Below are 16,104 nucleotides of genomic sequence, written 5' to 3' on the forward strand. Positions count from 1 at the left end.
CTTTCCAAGTTATTTCAAGACTTTGAGAATAACTTTCGGACATTTCATGGGCCCTGAAACGTTTTCAAAAGTCTGTTCTCTCTTAAAAAATATATTTTTTAATTAAACCGATTGATACTTGAAATCGCATGGAAAGCTTTATCAAATAAAAAGTAATCAATATATTTTACTTACATACATATATTAAATGTTATGAAGGTTTTGGCCTCTAAGAAGGGCAAAATATTTCTTAAATTTCAATAGCAAAATTTTAAGACGGAATTAAAAATGACAAAAAGCCGTAGCCGCCTACATTTTTAATTAAGCTAGAGGCGGGGCAACATTTGTGGCTTGTGAATCAGACGCAAACATTTACTAAATTTGCTTTGCTTTTAAATAAAGATACCTACTTTAATTACTTAAATAAATTAGCTTATTAAGTTATAATCAAGGTTTTCAGCTAAATGAAAAGCCAATATTTTTATAAACAATTCTAATAAAGATCAGAAACAGCTAGTGAGATTTTTGTTTGTCTGCAATATAAATTTGACTATCTTTTAAAAGAACGGATTAGACAGCCGCCATGTTGGCCACATGGCTTGCCGCTCCCATGGGGGCTGCCATCTTGAAATAAGGAAGGCCAACCCCCTTCCTTCGAATAAGCCAATGTCTTTGTAAATAATTTAAATAAGTCTTCTAAGAAAGTTACTGAAGGCTTCCCATGATCCTTCTGTATATGCAAATAAGCCTAAGGGGATACTTTTTAAGAATATAATTATAAATTTAACAAAAAGGAGAAATTTTAAAATTTTGAAATCTCTTCCACTAATATTTACAATGTAAACTGAAGATGGTTAAAATATTAAATCTGACAGTAAAATAGTAGTCAACCTTAATGTAAAGTTACTTGTAATATAGCTAGCTACTCAGCTGTAGGCTTGAGCTCCAAGCTACAGCCCTGTAGGTTGCTTGTTGTAAAGTAAGACAAAAGTTTTTTAAATAAAACTCTCTGTAGCCTGAAAATTATTCTGGAAGAAAATAAAGAGATTTCCTTAAAATGTCGTAAGGATTGTAATTGAAAGTCAATATATTTGGCCTCATAAACTGAAGTAAATAATTTGTGTTTTTTCCTCTCTGATAAATTTTATGTAAAGTTAAAGATTAATAGCAGAAACTTAATGTCATTTACTGTCCATAACCTAGGACAAATAAAATTAAAGTAAATTAATAAATAAATTAACCTTATTTCAGACTAACTTAAATTGGCTAATTGAAATAAGTGAATATTCATAAAAACTTAATTGTACTGGACAAAAACTGTTCCTGAAGTATTAACAAAAATTTTTATTGATAGTTCATCTCATAGTAAAATTGCTAAACATGCTATGAATCCAAAGCAGTCATATTTCTGTGCAAAAATTAAAAATCAAAAGTTATCAAGACTACATTATAAAATTTACAAAAGCCTCATATTAAATCAAAAAAGGGGGACAGTAGAATAATATCCTGAAAGAAATATCCTGTAAGTAAATTACATCAAGCCTTAATTGCTTTAAAATTTTTTACTTTAAAAATTGTTTTTCATTTATAATGCTGATAACAAGACACCCATAAAATCACATGGTGTCAAAATAAGCCAAAGGAAAATTGTTTGGACAAAAATCAAAAGGATCCCAAGTCTAATTTATAGAAAAGATTTCTTTACTAACCTTTGGTCGAGAATATGTTTGTATATATCCAGAAAAGAGGACCTGATAGGACTGTCCCAGCCACAGAAAAAGCAGTGGCCCCGAGAATAGAGGCAAAACAGTCCAGAAATAAAGATGAAGATGCCTTGCCATGCAGTCAGCAGCTGTGCGTCGCTGCAGGTTGCCCAGGATCAAGGGCAAAGAAGATCGGTGGGCGCATGCTTCCAGACCATGTGTGCGCACCCTTCTGCATAGAAGTCAAAATGTTTGATGTTTTGTGTTCTACCAGGACCCCTGACTTGGGGGGCTTGCCTTATTTCTAACACAGGGAATGGTATTAGCTGCCACATTAAAAGAAATGTTATACCTCAGGCATTAACCATTTTTTTACAGATGGATCCAGCTCTGGAAAGGCTGGATCTACTGCATCAGGGGAGCAAAAATCCTTCAAACCCCTTATATTTCAGTAGAAATACAAGCTCTTATTTATGCCTTAACAGATTTTGCTACGGAGCCCATCAACATATAGTGATAGTGCTTATATGGTAAGTATGGTCAAAATTATTGAAACAGCTACTATAGGGCACACTAATTCAGAGGAACCTTTTCATTTATTTTTCAGCCTTCAAAATGTTATTTGAGAACGACAATTTCCATGTTTTATTGGAAGCATTGTCCTCAGTGTGTTATCCACCTCCCTGTGCCAACTTTAGGGATAAATCCCCAAGGACTTAAACCTAATCAAATCTGGCAATATGGATGTCACTCAATAGTGGAAAGAGCCAATCGTACTCTTAAAATCAATTACTAAAACAAAAAGGGGGAGACAGATGTTATGTGTCACCTCAAAACAAACTCAGTCATGCTCTTCATACTTTAAAATCTTTTGAATTGTGGTGCAGAGGATTGTACAGCAACTGAAAGCCATCAGGCCTCCTGTACAATAGCCTCCACCGAGTTAGCTAGGTGGAAGGAAGCATAAACCAGACAAGAGTTTTATCAGATTCAGTAATAATGTGGGGAAGAGTTTGTGTTTTATATCTTTCCAGAAGGAGCAATGCAGCCAATTCGGGTGCCAGAGCATTACATGTGTCACCACAATGGACCCAGACAAGCTCCTTGTCCCTTCACTCAAAAGGACTGAGAGTTGCCCGGGTGACAGCAAAGTACAGGAAGAAGAAGAAAACTGAAGGCTACTCAAGGGACTGAGGTGCCAATATGGAGTCAATTGAAGAAGTTAACGACTGAAGCGCAGCAGATTGTGGAAAAGCAAGAAGTGGAAGCTACTTTTTCAGCCATGTTCTTGCCTATGCTAGCATTGGTTAGCTGCCAGTCTTCTGCAAAGTCTTGCGCAGCCAAGTCTGAGGACTCTGAGTAAATATACACCAGCAGCAAAAGAAACTTTCTTTCATTTAATAGCTAAAATGTTAACTTGTCTGTAGTTTTGATTTCCTCTTATTGCTATTTGCATTGGCATTGTTTTGTTATTATTTAATAGCCAGAGTTTTGCTCTTGACATTCAAGTTTTAAAACAATAACATGTATGTAGTTTGGTTTTTGCATTGGCATTGTTTACTATTGTTTTAATATTAGAGCTTTATTCTTGATGTTTAAATTTTACTTTTATTATAGTAGCTTAAAAACAAAAAAAGGGTGAGATGTAGACAGCGCCTGGGAAGGCACATGGGCATTTCTTTAATTATTGACAGCTGAATCCAAGGCAACAGGCAAAGCCGCATCTTGGATACACATCTTACCAAAAAGGCTTATTTGCCCAGGTGTCGGGTAGTGGGTGATATGTAAATCCAGTCAAGTACCAGGAATGCTCGGGCCTACTCAAGAATGCAAATAAGCTCCTTTCATCCTAAGTTTTGGTGAAACCCCCTGGTATTTGGAATATAAAATAAGCTCGCTGGATTGGCTCTGGGTCATTGTCTCTCCAGCAGAAGAGGGCAGTGGTCCCACCCGGTCCCAGCTTTTTCCTTCTATTTTGTGTCTTGTCTCTTTCTTCCTTTTATTTCTCAATCCCCAGCTGCCTCTACTCAGAACCGGTTCATCTCTCTTTCCATGCGGAACGCGGAAAAGAGAGACCCCGCCATAGGGTGACTGCAGAGCATCTTTTTTTTTTTTTTTTTTTTTTTTTTTTTTTTTTTTTTTGGCTATGACAGTATATACTGGCATCCAGACAATAAACCTGATGCAATAAAAGTTATCTCCTCCAAAATGCAGAGCGATGAACTTTTATCTAATATTAAAATTTGAAACACCTTTATAATCAAGGAAACCTGAGCAAATGTGCATGAACAACCCATACAAAATTTGACACAAATCTGTTTGATTTTCAAAGGAGAGAGTCATTCTTCCAAGTACCAAAGGGATTGAAAAACCCCAAAAAGGTTAAGAACCCTTAATGCAACTCCTACATACATCCCCCCACCCTTTAAATTGAACAAATTAAGGCATGAGAATGTGGCTTTCCCAAGGCCACATGACAACTAGGCACAAAGGAAGCCTGTGAAATATGTCAATTCCCCCAACTATGGAACTTATTAGAAACATACACCTGGTTTCTGAATTGGATCACTCACCCTTTTGAGCCAAGGCATAATATTAAATAAAATAAAGCCCAAACAGGAAAAGTGTCAGACAGGTAAAACATGGCTCCTCTCAATCCCAATCTTGTGGACTCTGACATTATTCTAACTGAAGCTTCTTCACAAACTTGTAAGCAAGCATTAATGACATCTGTCCTTTATCTATTTTACAAAAAAGTAGGGGCTGAAAACAAACTAAAACTGATGGGCAGTGTAATAGTCTGGCACCTGTATATGTGGGCCACACACAAGTGGCTGAGAAACATCTTGTGATACTATGACCTGGAATAAGACATGCATTTATCACTGTCCCGGTTCCTGACACTGAACTCCTAAAAGCAAAGGAGTGTCTTTCATTACTAAAAGCATGCCCCTTTCACCCACACCTCAGATTATGGAAATGAGGTGGCTTTTGAAAAGAAAGCCTCCATGAAAAGCCAGGTGCAGAGCGTCTTCCAGGTGGTAAACCAGAAAGCCCCCTAAGCTCCACAGGGACAGGAGCCCCTGTGCTCAAGATCCAGACCTCATCCTCTGATCCCCGTATCTGACTGTTCACGTATGTCCTTTAATATATCCTTTGTAATAAACCAGGAAGTAACCTGCAGGATCTGAGTTAAACTGGAGGGCACCCAGTCATTGTGTGCACAGAACTGCAGAATGGCTAGTGTGGGAAACCTACTCATCTTGTGTCGGGGTGTTCTACAAGTGTGGTAATAGCTGAGATTAGAGGAAGAAATACAGCTTTATCTTTCCACAAATTGAAGTACCAGCTCATTGAACTTTCACAGGAAACCCACAACTTCATCACCTGAGATTATTAAAGTAGAGGCAGCAAGAAAGGTCAGTGGTACAGTCCCAAGCTCTGAGGTGTGAGGGATGACATGAGTGGAGCCACCTTACAACAGAGCCAGAGGAGCCATTTCAGCTCTGCACACCTTGTTTTCTTTATCTTCCTAACTGGACCAAACCACCAACACTCCCAGTCAGTAAGACAAGAATATCCTGTAAGGACTGATGAAATTTGGGCTTTGCCAATGGCCAAATCGTTAAATCAATGAATTACAAACCCAACCTTTCAACTCTCAAGCCAGTCTTTGAAGTACAGATCTATCCCTACCTTGCCTAGAACCAATTAACTCTTCTTACCTCCTCTTTTCCCATAAAAGCCATGAGTCCCTCCTGCTGGGAGGGACACTATTTGGGCTACTGCCCGAATCAGTATTCCCTGAATTACAATTATTTTGATCCCAAATAAAAGCTTTTTGTTTGATTATTGCCTCCTAGATTTTTCATTTGATAAAAGACCAAGGTTCAAATCCAAGCTCTGCAAGGTTCAAATCCAAGCCCTTCCTGGTAGGGACCCAAGAGAATTGCCTACAAATGTGCACCAACATGCATATACAAGAATATTCTTGAGATTTTATTCCTAAAAAGCTGAAATCCTAAAACTGGAAAGAACCCTAAGATATATCAATAAGAAAGAGGGTCAACTGTGGTTATGTTTCATATAATCAAGGAAAACTAAAGAACAAGTAGACAAGTCAGACACAAAAGAGTATGTAACTGTATGGTTCCATTTATCTGACGTTCCAAAACAGGCAAAAGTATGGTGAGTAAAATCATAATAGTGGTTATCTTGCTGGGAGTAGGAAGAAATGGCTGATGTGGATGGGATGCTGATAGCCTATGGCTTGACCCGGAAGGGGATCACGCAGATGAAAACAGTAACACACCTATGTAAGTGTATCCAACCACACAATTAAGATTTGTGCACATATATTAAACATTACAATTAATATATGTGCACAAAATATTAAATACTACAATTAATATATGTGCAAAATATATTTACACCACGAAATAATTATATTTAATATTATACTTATGATACACTTATAAATGTATTTATAATACATTGAATATCTATGTATAGTATTTTAATGTAGTAAATATTATGATTATAATTAAATTACATGTTAATATATAAACTAACTTATGTATTGATTTGTATATAACTTAATTACCAAAAAGCCAAAAAGCTTTCAATTGTTTTTTTAAAAAGTAAATTTAAAAATTCCAACTCTGCCACTTATTAGCTGAGGTACTGAAGGCCAGATATTTCACTTCCTGGGCCTCAAATTCCTCTTCTCTAAAATGGAGATAAAATAACCCCTATTCTCATCAAGTTGTAGTAAAATAGAAAACAAGGTTAGGATGGGTGAAATTTTAGCACGATGCTTCAAAACCCGTAGGCCGCTATGATTTCTGTCATCATCATTATGATAATAATAATTCTTAAAAATGTGTCTGCACTTACTTCTCTTCATTCATATGTTATAGAGGTAAGAACTAGCCACTGAGTGTGGGCTGTGATATATGTGTGTGTTATGTGTGTGTGTATTGACTTTAGAGAGAGATGAAGGAAGAGAGAGAGAGAGAAACGTAGATCGGATGCCTCCTGTGCAGGCCCCAACTGGGGATTCAAACCCACATGTGCCCTGACCAGGAATCAAAGCTACAACCTTTAGGTCTATGGGACAAAACTCCAACCAACTGAGCCACACCAGCCAGGACAGGCTTAAGTTTTTTTTAACCCCCACCTTTTAGCCCACGAAAGCCCCACAAAAATAGAATGAATAGTATTAAAGGAGTAACCAAAAGTAAGTTTACAATTGTGAATACACAAAACACAGTTTATTCCTGTATTATTACTTATTAATTATTGTATTATTTTTCCATATGAACTATAAGCCTATTTTTGCCCACCCTGTACGATAATAAACCTGCAACTAGAGTTGCAACATAAATTAGAAAATGTGACCTGGGCTTCCTCAAACTCAGACCTACCAGAGATCTGAAAATGAAACAGCACTCGGCCGGTTGCAACCTGCATCCTGCCTCTCGCATCCAAGGTGCCGGTAAAGTTGTCAGGGATCTTGTTAGCAGTGGGTGCGATTGTGAGAAGTATCACAGTGCTACTTTGCATGTTCTGACAAGACCAGGAGGAAACAGTCCCCAAAGAATCAGAGAGCCCAGCATGCCTCCTGATTAATCACCAGAGGAAAAAGCCCATATGGTGTGATGGTGCAGTGCTTATGAACACGCAGAAAGATATATGTGGCCGGCAGGAAACAGAACAGAGGGTCAAGCAAGGGGTTGGAGTGGGCGAATAGCAACTACTGAATTTCCCACTACATATGTTTTCGGGAATCAGGAGCCTTACCCTCCAGGACTGTTTTCACTTGGTTGCTCATTGCTGGGGCTCCTTACCTGGCAGGGTCTTTTGACCTGGACAGAGGCAAAGCTTCCTTACAGGGGCAGCTTTAATGATAGGGACACACATGTATTTCTATCAGAGTTGTCAGGATGTTTACATGTATTTCCTGTGCAGTATAGACACATGCAGTTCCAGATTCACAGAGGCCATGGGGCAGGCATGCTAACGGGGAGCACATAGAGTGCTCCCAGCAGAAGGTGATTCTGAGAAATGGGGTTATTCATCCTTCTACACTCAGAAGAGAAAACCCAAAATGTGAACATTCGATAATGAGGTAAACTGTTTCACTGCCCAGTTTTTTATTTGTTTGTTTGGAGTTTTGTTTGTTTTTTGTGTGTTTGGGGTTTGGGGAGAAACCTTAGAGTTCAACTTCCAAATGATACCATTGTAATTAACTAGTTATTAATAACAGGAAAAGGGCAAAGGGAAGGCCACATCTGGGCATGTCAGTTGGGCAGCTTTGCGAGGAAACTGCGGCTTTACACTCCCCAAGGAACTACCGAGTCTATTGGCCCAGATCACTGGGGGAAGGAACTGGACAGGCAGGAGAACAGACACATGCCCAGTGAAATGAGGGTGGCCTCAGGAAGGTACTTGTCAGTCACACCTGGGAACAGGTCATTGGCCAGAATGGGCGTGGCCACTGCAAGCACAAGGAAATTTGGGATGCTTAATTCCCTAAACAAAGGAACTCACTCTCTTATGCCCTTGGCTCCTCTTGTACTGTTGGAACTCTTGTTGCAGGGGACATGCCTCTTGTCTCCCTGTGTTAGCCCACATGCACCCCCCCCCCCCCTACACACACACAATGGACTAATAGACTGCAACCAGCCTGATGCTGAGCTGGACCTGGCTGCAACATGGATCAGAAACTCTGCACAGTGGCTTTGCTCTTAGCTCTGCTGAACCCCCAGCGACACTTCTTCTTTGACTGGAAACCCAGGGATGTAATTCCAAGCAAATAAAAATCGCTCATCCTCCTGTGTCTCTTTTCCTCAAGATACCCTAAGGACCCCACCCCCAGCACACAGTGGGGAAGAGGACTCGCCAATTTCTCAGCTAACACAAAGGCAGTCAAGTTCACGTCACCATCTTTCAAATACGTAGTTACATCCTCACCAAAGTTATCCCTGCTATTAAGAGGTAAATTAAACAGAAATATGTTATAATGGGTAATAAAAGTATGCAACCAGGGAATTCATTGAGCCCAGTTTAGTTATAAATCCCCCCTAAAGTTAAGCTAAATATAAAGAAAAGGCAATTAGGTACAAGCTTTTAGCACTATGCTGAATTATTTTAATATTCATTTCTACCTAGTCAAGGCTACAAGAAATCTTACTGCTGAACATTCTCAGCTTATTGCAGTTTTATCCCCCAATCTATTCATTCACAGGTGTCTTTGAACAAAACAGATCTGGATAAGTTATTTTGCCTTTTTTTTTTAATGAGGAAAATCTCACATATATGTATTTTTATTAGGATCTCTTAGCATGGTTTTAGCAATGTGTGACTCAATTTTTTTCTTGCTTGAAAAGTCAAGTCTTAGAAGCATATGGAAACCCCTGGGGGGTAGAGAGTGCACAGAGGAAGCAGGACTCATTGGGTATGAAAGCTCCCATCGTTTCCTGAACCACCTGTTCACAGAATAACGATCGATTCCAAGGGGAACAGGGAGACAGCCTCCCCTGCCAAGGAATCTAGAGTTCCAGGTATTTCTGCCCTAGAGTTCAAGGGCCCTCAACACAAAAGGATGAAACATTTGTTCTTCAAAACCCTGAAAAGTTATTTCAAAAGCAGCCACACTAAAGTTGAGTCTCCTTTTATATTTAATCTTATCTTCCTGTAGTTTTTCAAGTGTTTTCGTTTTATACAAATCGTTCTTTTAGGCTTCCCAGTAAAGCTGGTAAGACTAGGAAAGGTGCTTGCTGTCAGCCACACCAGGGGACAGAGCTGGTTGGCCATAATGGCTATGGCCACTGCGAGCTTGAGGACGTTGGGGATATTTAATCCCCTGAACAAAGGAATTTAGCCCTCTTGTGCTTTCTGGACCCTTGGGACTCTTCTTTTTGTTGTTACTAGAGGCCCGGTGCATGAAATTCATGCACGGGGTGTGTGTCCCTCAGCCCAGCCTGCACCCTCTCCAATCTGAGAACCCTCGAGGGATGTCTGACTGCCCGTTAATCCTGATGGGATCAGGCCTAAATGGGCAGTCGGACATCCCTCTCACAATCCAGGACAGCTGGCTCCCAACTGCTCGCCTGCCTGACTTCCTGATTGGCCCTAACCACTTCTGCCTGCCAGCCTGATTACCCCCTAACCACTCCCCTGCCAGCCTGATTGATGCCTAACTGCTCCCCTGCCCGTCTGTTTGCCCCTAACTGCCCTCCCCTGCAGGCCTGGTCACCCCTAACTGCCCTCCCCTGCTAGCCTGTTTGCCCCCAACTGCCCTCCCTTGCAGGCCTGGTCCCTCCCAACTGCCCTCCCCTGCTGGCCTGATCACCCACAACTGCCCTCCCTTGCAGGCCTGGTCCCTCCCAACTGCCCTCCCCTGCTGGCCATCTTGTGTCCACATGGGGGCAGCCATCTTTGACCACATGGGGGCAGCCATCTTGTGTGTTGGAGTGATGGTCAATTTGCATATTACTCTTTTATTAGATAGATTGTTGTTGTTAATCCTCACCCAAGGATATTTTTCCATTGATTTGTAGGGAGAATGGAAGAGAGAGGGAAAGACAGAGAGAAGCATCAAGGTGAGATGTTGCCTCCTGCACACACCCAATCAGGGTCCGGGCAGGGGAGGAACCTGCAACCAAGGTACATGCCCCTTGACCGAAATCAAACCCGGCACCCTCTGATTCCCAGGCCAATGCTCTGTCAACTGCGCCAAAACTCCCCACACAATGGACTAATGGCTGTAACTAGCCTGATGCTGACCTGGACCCAGCTCTGGAAAGGAAACTCTGGACACTGGCTTTGCTTCTAGCTTTACTGAACCCCAGCAACACTTCCATGACTAGACAAAGGGAAATGACACACCAGGATGGAATTCCATGAAAACACAGCTTTCTGCCATATCTCAACCTCCCGTGGGGGCCTCCAGAAGTGCTTATTCCAGCAGCACCCCAAGAACCCCACTGCCAACAGTAACAGCTTCCCTGAGACATGATATGAAACAACACAACAGATTAAATGCAAAAGCAGTTTTAAAAATCCAGCTGTTTTCTGTGGAGCCTGACATTAAAGAGATTTCTTCCCACTAGCATTTCTCGTTTTGAAAAATAGTTCATTTTCATTGAAGTGTTATGTTAACATGCTATGGTTTTATTAGTGTTCTTTTTAATTAACTAATAGTTTTTTAATGTCTGTTTAAAATTTCCATACAAGTGTAAATATCTTAGGGGGTCCTCCCTCGTTTTTAAGAGTGTAAAGGAGGGCTGTGATTAGAAGGTTTGAGAACCACTACCACAGAAAAAACACCAGCAGACACCATCCCATGGGCTAAGTCCAACCTGCCTGGTTTTGTAAGTAAGGTTTTATTGGCACACACAGCTATGTTTGTTTGCATATTGTGTCTGAGCCAATTCCAGCTTTTATAAATGGTTTTAGTAATAAAATTTTACTAAGACAAAGTCACACCATTCATTTACATATTATCTATGGCTGCTTTCCTGCTACCTAAGGCAGAGTTAAGTAAGTTGTAACAGAGACGGCATGACCTGCCTAAAACATTCACTAACTTCCCCCCTGACAGACACTACAGATACGAATTTACTCAATTATAACACATTACCTGGGCATTTAACCATAAGTGTTTGGAGTGTATTAGGAAATATATATATACAATGCCTAATTTAAGGACATTTCATGGGTAGTAAGTAGAAGCATCTCAATATTCCCTTACATAAAATATATTATTTCCTATCACAAAACCTAATAGAAACATCGAAATCATTTATTCTAACAAGTTTTGAACAGGTATTAAATTCAAAATTTCTCATACATTAATCATTTATACATCTTGCTAAATAGTTAGATGTTAAAATTACACCTACCTCTCCATAAAAATGAATTGTCTGATGTAATGAATGGCCAAATTGCATTTTTTATATTCTTCCATTGTTAATCTTTTTTTCATTTTATTCTAAGGAATAGCAACCAATTAATATAAATTCTTAGTCTCACATCATATCCAATAGCTATAAAAACAATTGTTAATAAAAAGGCTGAGAAGATATTGAATAAAATGTACAACATACTAAAAAGTTTCATATGTGCTTACGCAGAATTTTTCACTTCTGATCATTCCCACTATGTAGTATGCAGTAACAGCAGGTAATAGCTCCCAAATGTGCGCCACAAGCTGTAGTTAGGTTATTTTTATCACTACTTCACTTAATACTGACATCAACTGTAGGAAGTGAACTAATTTTGTTAGTCACATTTTATAATACGAGGATGTATTACTACCAAGTGGTACCATGGAAACTTAAACACTGGGTTGTCCAGGTCCATGGGGCAGGCTTTTTATCACTATGCACAATTCTACTCCATGTGTCTTATAAATTACCAAAGAATATGTTTTAAATTTCAAAAAATGTCATTTGCAACTTATGTGTAACTCAAAACTCTTCATCAAGCCATTAACTAGCACCACACATCCTATAGGGCAGCTGAGTCCTTAAAGATGGGAGGACACAAGGGTAGTAGAAGAAAATTCATTATCAGATAGTTAGCACTGGAATGTATACAAAGAAGAATACAGCGAAATACAGCATGAAATATGCTTATTTTTCATCTTACTTACCTTACACACCCTCCATAACCTAAACTGTATTTATCTTCCACCTATATATGATATATCATCCTCTGTCCATGCCCCCATCAATACATTCTTTATTAGTCAGGGTTGAAACATAAGACCTGCGTACTTTATGTGACTCCATTGTACCATATCTACCAGCCCTTGGAAAAGCCCCATCTGCCTTTCTTGGTATTAAAATTTTACTGAAATACTTGATGCTATATGTATGTTCCTGCTGGGAATTCCCATGGTGACCTCCGGCAACATACTGTCTGCACTGATCTTGTTGGGATATTTTCCAGAACTTGTATGTCATGTTGTACAAACATACTCTCGTGCGAGGTCAGGACAGGCTGTAGGTCCAAACAAAACACAATGGTCAGCCTTTGTCCCCTTCCACCCAATACCACTACATGCACCTAAGGAACATAGTTTTGTCTATAGCTTTTTAGTCATGTTTCGAAGTGGATACATGTATATTCACAAAGACACACATACACCACAGGCTGGTCCATACACTTCTTTAAAAAACACAAGTAGGAGAACACCCCATACTGTTCTGCACCTTGCTTTTATCACCCAACAATATAGTAAACATGTTTCACATCAGTATACATAGACTTACATCATTTGAGGGGCCCAATGTTCCATAGTTTTGCTGGGCCATATTTTATTCAACCGTTCCCTTTATTGACAGAGAATGTGATTTTATTTTGTCTATGTAAAAACACAGCAATTCTCACCCAAAAATCAATCGTTTTCTAAGCAGATTCATCATCTGAGAGATGTAGAGATAATATAACGTGTCTTCCAGGAAGACAGCTGAGATCTAAAAGTGCCTGGCATTGCATGTATCATTCAATTAATTTCTTTGGGGAAAAAAGAAGAAAAAAAAGATACTCTCTAGCGAAAGCCTGATACAAACTCAAAAGCCAACAGAGGATTGCTGTTATTCAAAGAGCTTTGTTCTTGTCAAAGAGTTAGGAGGGCATTTCAAAGAACAGAAGTCAGCTACCAGAAACCGTATGAGCAAATGGTTTTCTCTTAGGATATGGAATCTGCACAAGGCACAATGTTGGCCTCAATATGCGATGATGGGGAAGGAGGATGAATGTATCCCTTCACAGACCTTCAAGGTAAAAAAACACACTAACTGGATGGTTCAAATGGTTGGAGAGTCACCCCCATACACCAAAAGGTTTCAGGTTCAATTCCTGGTCAGGACACAAAGCCTGGTTGTGGGTTTGATCCCCAGAAAGGGTGAGTACAAGAGGCAACCGATCAATCGTGTTTCTCTCTCACCTCTCTCACCTCTCACCTCTCTCTCCCTCTCTCTCTTTCTCTCTCTCTCCTTCTCTCCCCAAAAATGAATAAAAACATATCCTCAGGTGAGAATTTTTTTTTAAAAAAAAGCACTGAGTGTTTAAGGGTCCCAGGCTGTCCCTGATGTTGTGTGTTTCTTCAACCTGTCTTTGACTCTTTGGCACATTCTCTCTGCTTTGCATGTATCAGATGTCAATGAGATGGAAAACAAGGCAGACAGGGACCTGAACAGGTGCTGTATGTAACACATGTCCCCATCGGGCATAGGGACAATTAAGCATTTGCCTTTTATCCTGGAGAGAACCAGTTAATGAGTTAGCCTGCAACAAACACTCAGAAAGGGATCTTACTCTGCCCCTTGGTGGGTCTCCCTCCCCCCGGGTGCAGTGGTCTCATAGAACCAGGAAGCCCTGCACATTTAGAAGTGATAGCAGCCACTGGGATTACAGGGTTTGCATTCCAAGCCATCTGCTCTGTTCAATGAGAGCTGGTGAGGACGACTGTCTGGTTGGGGCTAACCCAGAACAAAGTCTGGCAAAGCTCTCCCCCATGGCCTGATGCAGGGAGAACCTGGACTGTGCCCAGAGGAAGGGGGGGAAATGGAGCAGAACAATCCTATGGGAGAACAATGACACCTGCTGGGTCTGCCCCTTGCCTTACTGAAGGTTCTTCCTCTGCTGGGCTGTCATTGAGAGGAGCACCATTGCTAACTCCACTAAAGCTTAGTTAGCAGCTGGAGACTTTTCAGACAACAAACCGGGATTCCCAAAATGCTTCAGGATAAAAGAAAACAACGCTGGTTAAATCCTCAATGTCTCTGATCAACTAATTTCAGTGATGGAATAAGGACACTCTAAATAATGAGAGACTTCTACTTTGTCATCTTTATGATTATCATACCATTTTGTTTGCCTCCATTTCTTAAGAAAATTATTTACCATCAATAAACAGAAAAGACTTGCCCTGGCCAGTGTTGATCGATGGTTAGAGCATCAGCCCATGCACTGAAGGGGCTCGGGTTTGATTCCTGGACAAGGGCATGTACCTGTATTGCTGGTCCACCCCCACCATGGTCAGGGCACTTGCAGGAGGCAACCAACCAATCACGCCCCCTCCCTTCCATTCTATCTAAAAGCAATGGAAAAATATCCTCGGGTGAGATTAACAGAAAATAAATAAACAGAAAGACTGGGGTTCCTGATGCTAAGAAGTGCCCTAGGGAAGCAGATCTGATGCAAATCAATGCCTGCCGTTCACTTTGGCCCTTGCCATGTCACCTTTGGCGCCTAAATTTCCAAAGCTACCCCGATGCTTGGCATCCTGTAACAGAGACTAGGCAGCCTCATCGCCTCTCAGGGGGTCTCACTCCATTCCAGATGCCCTAGGAGAGGATGATTACCTATTCATCTGTTTGAGGTGCTCCCCCAAGGCCGCCTCTAAAGTGAATTTCATTTATGCCATACAGTTTACATTTAAGTCAGACCATCATACATATGCCTCTAGTCTTGTTGAAAATCCTAGAGTTTCTGTAAATCCAGTAAACATACTATTGTGTGTGTACACATGTGAATTCATACATATAATCTCAACTTTTTATTATGGGTGACAATAGGGAGTGGTTGGGTATATGAATCATTGCCCCAAATAGGTCACTCCAGTCACCAAGTCGCTTCTTGCTGGCATTAGGGGCCTTGTGATAGCAGTCCCAAATATGAATTGCAAAATGCTCTCCTTAGGCTAATGTTAAATATAATTCTCATTCCTAGAAATAAACGCAGAGTGATGCATTATTATGGTAAAGGAGGCCTCCCTCTAACAGAAGTCATCATGCTTGAGTTAACTCAGGTCCCACTGGCCAGCATGGTAACCAATTGCAATTCCATCGCCAAAGCTCAAGCTCCCCCCCCCCCCCCCCCGTCAAGAGAAGATTATAGCAGACACAGGACAGTTTCCCGGGGCCCTGAGAAAAGCACAGTCCAGAAACTCAGCAGACAAGTCAAAGTCAGCCCTCCCCCATCTAAGATTCTGCTACTGACCAGCCTCGGACAGAGGACCTAGGAAAAGAAAGCTGGAGGGATAGGGGCCATGTTCACCATTTACAGCCAATGACCCAGAAACAGAAAAAGGACAGGGAATGTAAATAGCAGTGGACTAGGGCACTAAGGATTGAATTTTGCAAACATAAGCACTAAATCCTTTGGTATGAAAAACACAAGGCGGGAGAATGGACACGGGCGCCTTTCTTCTGCTCTGAGTTGCCACATCCACTCACTGCAGGGCCAGATTAGGCTGTTCTGACCCACCAAAGGGCTCCAGGGCCAGGAAAACGCTAAGAGCCTTCCTGCCGCGCAGCTAATCACTGACAAAGCTCAAGCCTGGCTTCCACAGCTGGTGGCCTCGGAGTCTCTCTGGAAAGATGGTGGCAGCCAGGAAAGAGGGCCT

General features: G+C 40.9%; 1 protein-coding gene across 1 annotated transcript in view; it reads right to left on the reverse strand.

Annotated features, from left to right (window-relative positions):
- The window catches only part of PTPRG (protein tyrosine phosphatase receptor type G), a 696,636-nt gene that overhangs the window by 555,285 nt on the left and 125,247 nt on the right, over positions 1-16,104 (reverse strand). The gene's annotated exons all lie outside the window — the stretch shown is intronic.

This window comes from Plecotus auritus (genome assembly GCF_963455305.1).
Source record: "Plecotus auritus genome assembly, chromosome: 6".
Lineage (NCBI taxonomy): Eukaryota > Metazoa > Chordata > Mammalia > Chiroptera > Vespertilionidae > Plecotus > Plecotus auritus.